At 52.6% G+C, this 15,063-nt stretch overlaps 1 long non-coding RNA gene across 1 annotated transcript; it reads left to right on the top strand.

Moving 5' to 3' along the window:
• The first annotated feature begins 13,169 nt into the window (after positions 1 to 13,169).
• Positions 13,170 to 14,859, top strand: LOC148182565 (uncharacterized). The gene is made up of 3 exons (XR_015774567.1): positions 13,170 to 13,326; positions 13,399 to 13,464; positions 14,737 to 14,859. It is a non-coding gene; the product is annotated as an uncharacterized LOC148182565 (long non-coding RNA).
• The last annotated feature ends 204 nt before the right edge of the window (positions 14,860 to 15,063 follow it).

Here is a 15,063-nt window from a genome sequence, read left to right as displayed (position 1 = left end):
CCTCTCAAAACATGCACTATTAATTAAATCATTTGCATCCACTGTGACCCTCAGATACAATTATTTATCCTCATAAATAATCTTTTATTTATCCTGACAAATCCTATTTATTTTTTTTTTATGCTGATAAATAATTGGTGGGGAAATGTAGGGCTGGCAACAAGGCCTGGCCTGAGCCTGCCTCCTGCACAGCCCTGTCTGCCTCAATCAGCCTCAGCCCCTGGGCCCCCCCCAGCTGATTTCCAGCCTCTCTGAACACAAATAACAATTCTCCATCTCACATCCTTGCAGAAGTTTGGGAGGAGCCAAGGCCCGGGGCGGTTTGAGGGCGGCATGGCCGTGTCACACTCATGGCCAGACGGACACCTGGGCTCCCTCCCAACACCAGCAGAGAGCCTGGATCCACAACTGCCACCCCCAGATCCTGCAGGATTTTTGGGGGATAGAGGAAAGCTCTGTCCTGGCTCAGCTGGACAGGACAGGCTGGGGACAGGTTCTGACACCCCTTGGACTCCAGACAGACCCAGGGCAAAGATGAGGGTCTGAACTGCCTGAAAAACTCAGGGCAGGGCCTCAGCTGGAGGAAAATGAAGCAGGAATTCCCTACAGGAATCAGTGCCAGCATCCCAGGAAAATTAATCCACAAACACAGAGGTTAATGTCCAAAAAGGAGACAGAGGAGATCTGTTACTTTATTCGTGTAAAGGGAGAGGCCACAGGGCATTTCCCCTGAGATCGCTCAAATTTTTAGGGGATGCAGCCTCCTTTTTATCCTCATTTTCCTCTCATGGGCTGAGGTACTTGAGAGGTACAGACTTGCCAAAACCCTAATTCTAATTCTAACCCCTTCCAATGTGTACCCTCCCCCGCTTTATTCTTTTTCCTTGCATCAATCGGTGGAATTCCAATAGAATTCATGATTCCTCCCATTGTTTCTTTCATCTCTCTGTATCCAATTTTATTTATTAGCAGACCCACAATTTGTTCGTAAAGACAAATCCCTCATTCCTTTCACCAGGGGGCCCCAGCCGGGCCCTGTGACCCTGCCTCAATGGGTGCATCCTCGCCTTTCCCTGTGGAAAACTGGCCCTTCCTGCAGCCCATCCCTGCGCAGAGGGGAATTCATCCCTGCGGAGGGAGCAGCCTCACTGTTGTGATGAACTTTTCCCTCTGGGAGTGGAGGAATTGCATAAATAATATGCATATTGCATATGCAATAATTGCATTAATGATAAAGAAGCCGTTCCCTCTCCTGGCCAGGCTGCCCCGTTTGTGTTTTTTTAGCCTTTCCTGAGTTAGAATTTTGTCTTTGCTGCAAACTGGGCAGGTTTTTAAAGGATTTAAAGCGTGAGGCATCCCCCAGTTCCAGCCTGGAGAGGCACGAGGGACACGTTGAACCTGTGCTCATTTTCCCTGTGTTTTTCCCCAAAAATCCACCTTGGCAGCCTTCCCCCACCCCCAAACCCATCCCGGGGTGGCTCCAGGGGTGGCCATGGTGAAACCCTCACTGCCGAAGCTGCTCCCTTTTCACACACCCTGCACCCTGATTTACACACCCGGCTCTTTGGTGTGTAAATCAGAATTATTTCCGTGTACAGGGAAGGGAGGGGGAGGCAGCACTGGATCCCAGCCTGGCAGAAAAATTCCAGATGGCTTTTCCTCAGCCATTCCACTTGTCTGGGGTAGAGCAGGCCTGTAAAACCGCAGCGATCACTCCCAGAGGATTCCGGCAGCTCCTGCCCCAGCCTGAGGCCGGGAGCTGCAATTCCTGCCTGGGAGGAAGGATCCGCTTCGGCAGGGCATGGGAAAGCTGCAGAAAACAGGCAGAAGGACAGAGGGGACAGAGGGGACAGAGGGGACAGCACTTGGCACCTGCTCTTGCTCCCGTGACTCTGCTGCAGCCACCTGGAAGTGGCAACCATGTGTTTGCAAAAAGTCCTGGAATTGCAGAGCCAGCAGCATCCATCACCTGCTCTGGAAATTCAAATCCAGCTCTGCTGGGAGCTCTTTTCCCTCAGCTCCTCACCTGCCACTAAACTCCCTACAATCAATTGGGTTTTTGACACTCTGCTCCTGGGGTAAAGGAATAAACAAAATTTAAAAAAAAAAATCCAGAAAAAACCCGAAAAGATAAACCCAAAAAGATAAACCCCAAACTAAACCCCAGCCCTGAACCAAAGCGATTGATCCTGTCAGAAGCAGGAAAAAGGCACCCAAGAGAATGACAGAGAGAGAAGTTGCAAACCAGCAAGAGGTGACAAGTAATTATAGAACAGGGAAATGCAGAGGGAACTCATTTGGATGAGCAGCAACTGATTAACGGGCCCAACATTTATTTTCTTTATTTATGGCCTGGCATCACGGGAAATTGATACAGAGCAGCCCATATACAACATGGCTGGTGACACGTTCAGCAAATGTAGAGGCTGGGAAGAAATCAAACTGAATTATCCCCGCTGTTACTCAGCCTCCCCCCATGCTTCAGAGGGAGGAGCAGGGGTGACACAGCACCGTGTGGCATGTCGGTGTCCCCACGGCACGGCAGCAGGAGGGGACAGGCAGCCGCATCCTCGCGGCCATCACCTCCTGGCTGGTGGCCACACAGCTCCATTGTCACCACATCAGCCCAGGTGATGCTACAAGAGCTTCGTGCTCCGACCCCTTCTCCAAACCATCTCCCCCCAGCTCAATTTGGGGGTTAATTAGGGTGGGATTGAGCCCGAGGCCCTCCCACCTGAACCCCGGGCATCTCACAGAGGCTCTTAAATCGGGAGCGATCCCAATGCCTCTCCTCCCTCTCCTTCCACCTCACTGAGGAGCATTAAGCATTCAAATTAACGCTTGAGCTTTGTGCCCTCCGAGGCCTGAGCTGCTCATCCCGGCAGGATTTGCTCCCGAGGGAGAAGCAAAGCAGCTTCAGAGAAGCAACGCCCAAGCTCCAGAGGGCTGGAGCATCCACAGCCGAGCCCTGCAAGGAGAGCCGCCCCATTCCCAGGATAAAAGCAGGACCATGAAAGGCTCTCAGTCGCTCAGCAGCCGGGTAAAGGCTGTGCCCACAGGCGGCTCTGCCCGGGGATGAAAGGCGGCGGCGGCTTTGATGGAAAACTCAGTGACTGCAAACAAAAGAGGCTGCGAGGAGGTGGAACTTTGCACAGGACCCTCCTCGGGCACAGCGGGGCACGGGCACCCCCAGGAGATGGGGAGGGGAGAGGGCAGAGCCCTGGTGCTGTGGTTTTTGTACTGGAAAACAAAAAATTTTTGCACCAGCTTTTTATAGAAACTGGTCAACAGCAGTAAAAGTTGATCCCGAGAGGAACGGGAGAAGCTTTCCAGGTGCTCACAGCAGACTATCTCCTCCTGGTTTGCTTTCACAAGTGCCAGCTCTCGTCAGGATCTTGTGTTTTGTGCTGGAGCCTGAACAGGGTTAGGACAAAAAGGAGCTGAAAGGAGGAAAGCTTTAAAATGGCTAAGAACAGAACACTCGAGTCCATCCAAAACAGGTTTAAAAATTTATAATTCCTTTCCGTGCACTGCGCTATAAACGCTCCTTTCTGCTGCAGTTTCCTGGTTCCGCCCAGGCTGGGCACCTCTGCACCTGCCCCAGTTCCGCTCAGGGGGGCAGGAACCCCTCCTTGTGCCCTCCAAATCCCCTCTGTGCCACCTCCACCCTGCTGCTCGTGCCAGGGCTGACCAGGCATGGTCAGCACCATGGAGGGGTCCGGGATGCTCCAGCCCCCATGGCTGAGGGTTGGCAGGTGCCACCTGTGAGCCAAAAAGTGTCACTATCAGCCCTCAGTGTGGGCAGGGGCAGTAAAACCCACCCTCTGCTCACCCTGAGCTCAGCAGAGCCCGGAGCACCCCTTTAAGAGGGACACTGGGTTATGAAACACGGGTGATTTAAATGCAAATGAGTGAAAAAACACAACTTCCTTCATTAAAATGGAAATTGCACTTCAAGCCGCCACCGCCACCGCTCCCCACAGCCCCGGGGTGTCCTGGTGCTGGCAGCAGCCACATCTTGAGCCACCACCTCGATGGTTTGGGGGAACAGGGGACAGCAAGGCCATGGGACAGGGAAATCATTTCCAGCCCTCTGCCTCCTGCACGTTTCATGTTGTCAGAGGTGTCATTCAGCTGCAGCTTCCTGAGATCAGCTGTCCCCAAAGTGCTATGCTGAAGGGAATAATTATTTTCCCATTTCCCGAGATCTCCTCACAAAATTTGTTTCTATAGGAATAGAAAAAGGAAAATTAAAAAAAAAATAAAGGCAGCCATGCCTTTCTGTTTCTCCCTGGGACAGTGAGGAATTGGAATTTTTGGGGCACTTGGGGCCCAAAGCAGAGAATCAGGGATGATTCCTCCCTTGCAGTGTTCCACATAACCCCCATCCCACGTGCCTGCCACCCCAGGATCCTCCACTTTCCCAACTCCTCCAGGAAGTCCTGGCTATTGCCTTCAGCCACCAGCTGGCTCAAAGTTGCTGGAAGATTATTAAGGATAGCAAGGACTGGAAAAGTCCCAAGTGGTTATCCTCTCCAGTAAGCCCATTCCCCCAGGAGAGCATTTAATTGCCTTTTGAAGGATTCCACAGCCTCTGCCGGAGCCTTCCTGACCACCCAACCGTCCTGGCATTTATTCGTCCACAGGGCCTGACTTGAACTTTGTTTTCCTTTCACTTCCTATTACTGTTCCCCTAATCCTCTCCTCCAGCCCCTTCCCATCCTTCATCCCGCATCTCCTGCTCTGTCCTTCCCCGCTGTGGCTTTCAAGCATCCCTGTTCTGATCCTCACCACGGGAAATGTCACTGTGAGACACGGCGGGGATGAGACGGACCTGAAACCAAGCCCTGCCTGTAAACAGCCCCGAGCGCCAGCCAGGGAGAGCCCGGCAGGACACACACAGACCCCTCCTTGAGCTCCATCAGGGCAGGGACAGACCCCTCAGACACCTTCTGGCTCTCACCTTTTCCACCTCCCAGGATTTGTGGGAATCGGAATGGGGAGGGGAGGCGGGTGCTGGTCTCCCACCGTGGACAGGAGCCAGTGCTGGGCGTCGAAAAAAACATGGGAGAGACCACAACTTTCTCATTTTCTGCACTTTAGAGAAATACTCATTTGCTTAAGGCATCTAAAAATGTATGTGTGACAAACCCAAACGACCCCATGAAATCCCTGCAACTCTGGGGGAAGTTTTGCCCAGCAAATCCTCCAGGAGCTGCCCAAGAGGTCACAGTCTCCATCCTCCAGCACCATTTAATCACCATTTGGAGTTTAGCATCCAGCATAACCGCCTGATCGTCAGGCATTATGCCAGCTTCGTGAAGCATCACTTCATCCATCATTGTCTCCAGAGCTGTCCCTCCTGCCTCCCAGGCAGCATTCCTGCCCCTCCCAAAAAGCCACCAAGCCACTGAGCAGGCTCCTAGCCAGAGCCAAAGCCACAGCTCCTGAGAACGAGCCGGACTTGCTGTTCCCTAATCGGGTCCCGTCTGCTGCTTGCAGAGCTGATGTATTTATTTTCATTACATTTAATCCAGGGATATTCTCCTCCTCCCACCTTCCCTCCAGTCCAGCTGCTGAAGCAGCAGTGCTAGGGAAAGGAGCCACCTTCCAGTTGATTTCTCATCCAGCAGAGCCAGGTCCGTGTTCCTGTCCCATTTAATTAGCACAGAGAGAGAACTGGGCTGTGCAGGGAACAGCCACCTCCCCACAGGAACCGGGACAGGCAGAGGCTCCCCCAGCTCGTTCCCTCCTCTCCTCCCACCCAAACCCCCCAGCTCTGGGTGCCAGGTTCCCAGGTACAGCAGAGATGCTCCAGCCTGGATTTGCTCGTCCCAGAGAGGGAGATGGATCGTGCAGTTCTCCCCAGCTGCCACATCTGCTCCCAGGTGGCAGGAGCTGAGTCACGAGTGAAATATGTCTCCATCCTCCCCACTTCCCTGCACCTGGTGGGAAGCAATCACTAAATCACCTCCCTCCTGCTGTGTCCATCACCCGGCCAGGCTGCAGGGGCAAGGAGGGGAGAGGTTTGAAGCTGTTTCTCTAGGATAGAAACAATAAAAAACATGGATAAAAATATTTAAGAGCCAAAGAAACTCTGTGATCTACTTGACTCCCAGCCCAGAGAAGCTGCATTTTGGGGTTTGGTGGACCTGGCAGAGATGCAGGGAGAGAGCAGTGGGAACACCTCAGGGTCTGCTGCTCCAGCAGGGCAGGATTTAGGGACCCAATATAATTTCCAGAGATTTTGGAGCAGCCCTGGGCTGGTGCCCTGAGCAGGGCTTGCAGCACCTTCACTTTTCAGTGCTGAGATGTGGAAAGGAGGGATAGTTTTAGGGCCAGACAGAGTAAAACTCTTGTGTAATCAGTGCTGAACTATGCAGCAGGAGTTGCAGGGGAAATATCCTTGAAGGCTGAATTTCCCATCATGAGGAGCCACTCTGTGTTTGGAGCACACTAATTATTCCTCAAACAAGGATGAGCTGTAATTGGAGGGGTTTACTACTCACACTTTGTAATTGAGTGGCTATAAATAAATCCCAGAGTAGAAGGAAGGTGGCAGATTCCCCCCAGGAGCAAGGAAGGGAGTGGGACAGCATTTCTTAGGACTGGGGACTTGGGAGGGGATCAGACAGATCCAGAGGGTGCCCTGGGACAGCTTTTCCCCAGCCTGAGCTGTGAAGAGATGTCAGGGACCCATCCTGCTGCTCCCCAGACCCAGCAGAGCTGTGAAAGCAAAGCTCTGGACCTGGTGCTCCCCTGCACCAGGGGCTCCTTTTATCCTCAGAGTGTTTGGGAAGATGCCTGGATCAGTGCAAGGAAGCCTCTCCTCCCCAGCCCGGTTTTGGGCCAGGCCATGGGTTGGGGAAGAACAAAAGCCTGAATTTCTCACCCTGAGCTCCACACACACCTCGGAGTCATTTCTGCATTGACTTCCAGAGCCTTTGAATCCATGTTTCCCACGCTGAGACCAGGCTGGAGCTGAGCAATAACATGGATGCCATAAACTTCATCTCTCCCAGTAGTAAAATCCTGTTCAATACATTCTTAATATTCAATTACTATTTATGTAACATGCAGCAAAGGATTATCCCATTAAACCGAAATTAAGTGCTTCATTCATTAACTAATACAACTTATTTCAAGTGCTGCCAACATTTATTCCTGGAAACGCATTGTTTAAAACCAAAACTTGCAAATGAAGGGAAAGGAAGTTATTTGCTTGATGCTTTCATGTGTTCTCAGAGATGAGTTATGGAGCCTGTGAAGGATCCATCCAGAACACAAGAGGGGAATCTCCCAGGGAGCAGCAGAGGAGAAATCCTGCTTGGAAATGGTTTGTGTCTCCCTGGGAAAGGAGGTCCATTCCTGTATTTCCTCCATTCCAGCTGGAGAAGAATAGGGAAAACTCTTCTTTTCCCAGCCTCAACAGCATGCTCCACCAGGCAAAGCCAACATCCAGCCCCTGGCTCCTTGGGAACTCCAGGATGTCACCACCCCGTGGAAGCGGCAGCTCCCGGTGTTCCGTGGGGTCAGGCAGGTGCTCAGCCCCTCAGTGACTGCTGCCACAAGACCACAGGATGGTTATCCCACCTCTAAACTCCTTGGAGAGCCACATCTGGTCCCACTCGACCTCCAGGAATAACTCAGCTGGCCCATCAAACCTCCAGCACCGGCAGCAAGCGCCGGGAAAGAGCCTGAAATCTAAATTAAGTCGAGAGTCTCTTTCCAAAACAAATTCCTTCTTGAAGAGGCAAGCCCAGACTTCATTACAACAACTCAATTATCCACAAGGCTGAGCTCTGGAGACAAGAGCTCCCCACAAGTGCTTCTTCATGCTCCACTCCCGCCACAACTTCCCCTCCATGCAAACAAGAGGATCAGGAATGGATGGAGCTTCCCCAAAACTGGAAATGGGAGGACTGGGAATGTCTGGAGCTTTCCCAAACTGGAAATGAGAGGATTGGGAATGGATGGAGCTTCCCTGGAGCTGGAAATGGGAGGATTTGGAATGGCTGGAGCTTCCCCAAAACTAGAAATGGGAGGATTGGGAACGGCTGGAATTTCCCCAGAGCTGGAAATGGGAGTATTTGGAATGGATGGAGCTTCCCCAGCACCACCCAGAAAACAAATCACAGCAACAGAGGCAGAAGTGGAGCTTCTCCGTGGCAGAGCCTGCCCCAGGCTGGGTTTCTGTGAGCTCCCTCCAGGGCCACTCTTCAGGGTGGAAAAGCAGAATTTGATGCCCAAAGTGCCCCATCTCTCAGGAAGGGGAAGTAAAAATTAGGTACAAGAGCTGTAAATTCATTTTTAAGCCTGTGGGCCTCTCTCTATTGAAGGAACTCTGCAGGTTTAATAATTCTGGAGTCATCTTTCACTCCAGATGTCTTTGGAAATCAAATGACCCTACTGGCTCTGCAGGAGCTGGGGCATCCCGGGCACATCTCTGCATTCCCAGATTGTTCTGCAGAATACCCCCTGCCAACCCCAAAATCCCATAATTTCCAGTTCCAAGAACTGGAAACTCTGAGCAGTGACTCCGATCACCCCAGGTCTCACTCTGAGACCCTCCTGCTCCAATCCCAACTTCAACCCCAGCCTCCATATCTCTTTGGAAGCACCAAGGAAGAGTTTTTCCTTCCTTTCCTTCCTGACTTCCAGCTGCCATTAGCTCTGTTTCCATCCCAGCAGCAGCTTTTCCTGGGCTCCTGGGGAGGTCACAAGATTCCAGGTTTTTTACAGAAATCCATCAACGTGCCTCAGGAAAAAAAAACAAAACAAAACCCTGCAGGAAATCTTCCTGTCTGTTATTTTCTAGATTGAAGAAAGGGGGGGAAAAAAATAAAAATAAGAATTTACAGGTAATTTCCTTGTCAAAAGTTCCTGTCTGTAAATACAATCAAGATAAGAGTGACATGGCAAATAGCTCCTTTTCTCTCCTGAATGAATTATTCAATTCGCCACAGATCCCCTCAAACTGCTCCAGGATTGCCTTCTGCTTCCCTGATTTATTTTACTTTATTTAGTTCTGTAGAGAAGCTGATGCCAATAACCAAAAGGAATTCAGGCAATTTCAGGATTCAACAAGTCCCTCCCGCAGCTCCGGCAGCTCAGCCCGACCCCAGCTCCCCCCTGGCTCCTTCCCACTCCCCTCTGATCCAGGATTTCTTCTTCCCCAGGAGCAATCCCTGGAGTAATCCAGATTACCCTTCCCTTGGTATGGAGCTGAATTTTGGGACAGGTTCCAGAGATCCTACATGGATAGGGCTGCTCCATAAATCTCCTTTCCCAAAGGATGAAAGAAATCCCATCCAGCACCCGGGAATGGTGATAACCCTGCTGAGTTGCCAGCTCTGGAATGGAGATCACAGCTGTCCCTGCAAGCAGATTCTCCTCGATCTTGTCCCACAACTGCTCCTCCTTGGAGAGACCACAGCCCCCGTTAGGGAGTGGGAATTCACCTCTCCGCACACTTGCGAGGAATTTTTTTTTTAGGACAGCCCCAAAATCCCTGCAACACATCAATAAAGAGCAGCGCTGCAGCCGGTGTGGAAAGCAAGAAAATGATATTACAGCTGAAAAAAACCCTGCTCTGCAGCCACACCAAAGCTAATAAAAATATGACTCGAGAACAGAACAGTTTCGGAGCCGCCAAATAATATCCAGAGGATGATTCAATTACAGGGGATTAGCGCCGGTCTGGCTGCAGAGCCCAAAGTTCCTCCACAAGGTTTGGAAGCGCAGGGCAGGTGACGACTTCATAAACCCCCAAGTCGTGGTGTGGGGGCTCCAGAGAATGCGCGAGGAGGAGCAGCAAAGCAGAAAGCAGACAAATAAACCCCTCATTCAACTCACGAAACAAATCATGGGGATTTTTGTTCTTTTTCCCCGGAGCAGGTTTCAGCCAGGGCAGCGTTTCTTTAGGGTATCGATTAGCAATTAGAGAGGTGTTTTAGCTGCTTCTCTGCTGTGTCCGTTATCCCCTCCAGAATTTCAATTCCACAAGAGCTATTTCCACCCAGCAGTGGGGGCCAGGAAGGCAGCACTGCCTGACCCCCTGCCCTCAGGCTTGCCAAAAAGCCTCGGGGAGGAGTGGGGAAGGCAGCACTCGGAAAAAGAAAAATAGGCTGGAAAGGAGAAGAAATAATCTCAGTTCAATGCAGCAGGATAGCTTCCCCCTGTGGCTTTTAGGAAGGGAAGGATGCTCTCCAGCAGCTCTCTCCCTGAGGAGAGGGGCTGGGATCACAGAGCCAGGATATGGGGACCTGCTGGTGCCTCTGTTATTGTCACCCACAGGGGGTGGCCCCGCAAAAGCTACCACAATGTCCAGTAGCAGCGCATCTGAGGGAAGGCTCTGTGGAAAGAAGGCAAAGCTGGATGGGGCTTGGAACACCCTGGAGGATGTTCCTGCCCGTGGCAGGATGGGATTTAAGGTCCCTTCCAACCCAAAGCGGTTGAGGATTCAATGATTCCAGTACCAGCCACAAAGCCCAGCACATTCCAGCTCAAAATCGATGGAGGAAAACCACCGGAGTCTCTGAGGAAAGAGAGGCCAGACCCTTTCTTCAACAGCAATTTTCAAACCTTTTTATTTGGTTCCTTGTAAAAAGGGGAAAATAAAAGGAGAAGAAATAACAAACTGATTTCAGATAATTTGCTGGGGCTCTGGGTGCATTGTAAATGTGTGCTCCAGCCAACCGGCAATTTGATGAATTTCACAGCCCGCTTTTGTGCCGCTGCTTGCCGAGCAACATCCTCCACTGAAATTGTGGCTGCCTTCATGTTCTCTTTAGTACACGGCATAATTGCCCCCTGCAATTTGTTGCCTGGAAAGGTTACCAGGAAAGAAAGGAAAGTGAAAGAAGGACAACTTTGTTGGTGGGGGAACAAGGGAGAAGGTGATAGGCAAAGCTGATGGCATTTGGAATGTGATTTATTCCAGGGCAAGGGATGCCATTGCAGGAAGGCACGGGGGCTTCCCAGGCTGGGCTGGTGGGGATGGAGCTCCCACAGAGATGGGATCCAAGCAGCCCGAGGGGCTGGAATGACAGCGATGCGGAGCAGGAGGAGAAGCGGCCACAGCAAAGGAGGAAGCAGAGGGGAAGGGAAGGAGGAAATCCCGGTGGAAAGGCTGGAGCAGGGGTGGGGAGGGGGCGGCAGGCGGGGGCGGCGCGGCGGCAGCAGCCAGTGTTTATTAATTTTCTGCTTGGCTGCGCTCGGTGCCACAGCTCCGAGATCATGGAGCCGCTACACACTCTATTAAATAATTCAATCTGCGAAGAATCCAAGTGTGTAAGCGAACACTCTTATGCGTCTTAAAATTTAATTGCGGAGCTAAACAAGATGAAGTGCAAGGAAGACATAAAAGATATGAAAATAGATGCTGCAGCTTTTGTTTCTCCGGCTGCTCCAGCCCTGCCCAGGAACCTCTCCCCATTTTTCACACGCTGCCGCTAAAGAGTCTGAGCCTCCTTCATCTGCTCCCCCCTCCCCCTTGGTATTTACAGCTGTGTTTGCAAGCAGCAGGCCTGCAAATCACTTAATATCCATTAGAGCAGCTCCATTCACCCTGCTGGCTCCTGCTCTGGCAGCCTCTCCCTTATAAATCCTCCTGTTCCGGGGTTTAGGGAATCAGCTGGGAGCACTTGCTCCAGCCGCCCCGTTGCCCGCTGGAGCCCACGGCTTCTCCCTTCCCAGCTCCTGTAAATCCTCCCCTCCCTTCTTGGAGGGAGCAATGCTCCTCCACGCTGAGACCCCATAAAACAGCCCCACTGGAGGGTGAATCTCAGCTACCTGCAGGCCAGGTGGGAGCCAAGGCCTTCCTGCACAGGTTGGGTGGAGGGCTGAGAGCACCCCAAGCCCTGCTCCACTGCCCAGAAAACCTGGGAAACCTCAGACAAGGGATGAGGGTCTGAGATTTATTTGGAAAGAGGGGTGAATTTGTCTCTTGAGACTGGGGGATGAAGGAGAACCCATCACTCACAGAGGATCAAAACCTGAAGCCCCAAACTCACACAGAAACCCTCGTGAGCTCATCCCCAAGCCAGCCTCACATCCGAGGTGCCAACAAACTGAGAGCAGCCCTGGAGGTTCAAAGCCCAGCTGTGAGCACCAGAGATTTGCTCAGAACATCTGCAAGTGCACAAAACACCTGTTCCTGCCCCAAAAGCCGCACTCTGGGCTCGGGGCTGGTCCCACAGCCCCAACAGCTGGTCCAGCACTGTTCCCACCTGCTGCCAGAGCAGATCCCATGGGCTGGATCCCAGGGAATGGCTCAATCCTGAGCCACTGAGCTGCAAACACCAGCAGGGGGGTTTGGGGTGGGAACACAGGGCTGAGTGTCCCCTGTGCTGCACAGCCCTTTTCAGACCTGTAGCAGCACCATGCAAACCATGCCCAAAAATCACTCACACAGAGCTGCTGCGTTTCCCTCTCTGTGCTGGAAGAACAATCACAGCCCTGGCTCGTGGCAGGAGCAGGCAGCTCAGGCTCTCCTGCACCCAAATTTGTGGAATTTCAGCTTTGTTATTACACCCAGGCTTGTAGGTGTATTCACATAATTTCTTCTTGCAAAGGGCAACAAGTGAGTCCTTGGGCTGCTTTGTCTTCATTTGCTCTGCTGCTGAGCTTTTTGAGTTGTTTCAGGGGCTGGTGGGATGGGAGCTGCCACAAAACCCTGCAAAGCCCCACAGCTTGAACCTCGTCAGCTTCCCAAAAGATGGGGGGAGGGGTTGCTGGGTGGGGGATGAGGAGCTGAGACAGTAAATCAATGCAAATAATCAATAAAATACACCAGCTTTGGTGGTGAACCAACAGCACCAGTTCCACATGGATGTCCCCATGCCAAAAAAATTGAGGGTGTCTCACCCAGCCCCCCACACTCCTCCCTGTCACCCCCCCATGTCAGATCTGCCCCAACACTGACAGTGATTGATGGGGGGCAGAGCAACAGGTGAATTAAACAGGCACAGCCGCCGCCAGGAGTGGTGCTAAATGTCAGAAAAGATCAACCCTCGTGCTCACAGCGTGGCTCTGCTCCTGCCGAGAGGGGTGATGGAGTGGAAAAGCAGTCTGCAGAGAGGGGAGGGGAGCTCTAGGGGGTGCTGAGTGCGGCTCGGAGCTTCGCCAGGAGCCGTAGGGTGGGAGCCATCAGTTTGGATCCATCACCTTCAAGGTCTGAGCCAACCCACCGGAGCAGGGATCATCTCCTCCCCCTGGACAGGAGGGACCTGCACAGGAACCTCTCAGCTCTGCTTTTGCAGGTGCTGTGTGTCCTCCCTTCCCTTCCCTTGTGAGCATCAGGATGGAAGCAGTTCAGGAATGCAGGTGAGAGATCTAACCCTAATCCTAACCCTAATCCTAATCCTAAACCTGTTCCTAACCCACTGGCCGTTCTAGATGCAATCCAAGACATCCCAACCAGCCTTCCAGGACTTGCCTGCCTTGCACAGTGCCAGGAGCCAGGTAAAAACTTCCTGCCCTCCACAAGGGATGTGCCTGTTCCAGCCCCCTCACCTTCCCCACACAGCACGTTCCCCCACGACAACCCGAGAGACAATAATAACTGCATTCCGAGGACTCCAGCCCTAAAATAATGCTATTTTGCAGTAGTGCCACTTTAAATCTTAAGCAGTTGAAAAAACAAATTGCACTTAGAAACATTCAATTTGTTTGCAGGTGTTTTCCTCTTAAGTGACACCGGCTAATCGGGGCTGGCAGGGGAGCCCAGACTGGTGCCACTTTCTGGGGCAGCGACTGAGCCAGGCCAAGGGTGGGACATTCCAGGAGAGTCCTGGGGCTGGAGCACTGGGAAATTGTCACATTAAGTGAGAGGGGACAGAGAGGGGCTGAGCTGAACGTCCTCCAGGTGGTGTGGAGGGGAGAGCCTGGTACTGTGGACATGGTGAGGGTGAAGGACATGGGGGACAGAGAGGAATGTGGGGACAGAGAAGGACACAGGGAACGGATGGGATGAGTGGCAAGTTCAGCTCTTTGCCCACCTGAGAGCCAGGAGGTGAGAAGGAGGGGAAAGGGGCCAAGGGTCCTGTCCTCCTGCAGGAAAGCTGCTGCCAACTGCTGCCGTGGGATGGAGCTGCCAAGGCTTGGTCTGCCCACAAGATTTCCTCTTCCCAACAAGAAGAGAGAGTGACTAACCCCAAACCCAAGCCATACATCAACTTAATCGATGTCCCCAACACCCGACGCCCCCTTCCCTCACCTTGCAGCCGGTGCCTGGAGGTGTGAGGCTATTGATCCCCCGGATGCCCGTGTGATTGGAGTCTACAATCCAATGCCTGCCAAGTCCAGCCGAGCCCAAACCTCTCAAATCATGTTGACACGTTTAGGAGGTGCTGGACGCTTCATCCTCCCCGGTCCAATATGTAATTATGTCCTTGTCACTGTGATGTAGGGGCTTGGCAGGGCAATAAAACCCCGGGGGCCCCACGGTCGAGCACGGCCGCTCTGCGCCGCCGGCCAGAGCGGCTGCTGCCAATTCCTCGCTGTAGTTAGACCGCAGGAAATAGAGCTCAATAAAGCGGCGTGTGGATCACAGCAGAAAGTTTGTCTGGGAAAACAGGTGGGGGAGATGTCAGGGGCTGCTGTCACCACAGGACCTCGTGGGGTTTGAGCGTTATTCACTTTCTCGCCTTCCTGCTGCCAGCCAGGGAAAGGGGGGAGCAGGTGAGGGCTGGAAATGCAGGATCTAACCTTGCTACTTTCACTCCTCTGCTCCAGACACCACCAGCCTGATCTCACCAGACCCTCCAGAGACTGCCAAACCCTCCCCTCTGTTTGTGGCATCCTGGAACCTGCTGGAAAACCGGTGCTTCCCAGCCTCTCTCTTTCCCCTGAGGGCTCCAGGGCAGCCCAGGCACAGGTGGGCACAGCACGGTGCCCTCTCCTGCTGTCACAGCCTGTCAGGCTGGAAGGACTTCAGTGGCTTTTAGCATGGCACAGCCAGATCCTCCCCAGCCTCAAGCTGGGCTGCAGCAGCAGCCATGGCAAATTCCCTCTCTGATTCCCTAATCCCCTCAAAGCCCTCGAAGGCTGCTCGGGAAGTTC

Source organism: Pseudopodoces humilis, chromosome 26 (assembly GCF_049639895.1).
Source record: "Pseudopodoces humilis isolate 2021_Gansu_Grassland_sample_001 chromosome 26, ASM4963989v1, whole genome shotgun sequence".
Taxonomy (NCBI): domain Eukaryota; kingdom Metazoa; phylum Chordata; class Aves; order Passeriformes; family Paridae; genus Pseudopodoces; species Pseudopodoces humilis.
The sequence above is the reverse complement of the archived record's forward strand: the minus strand, read 5'-3'. Positions and strand labels throughout refer to the sequence as shown.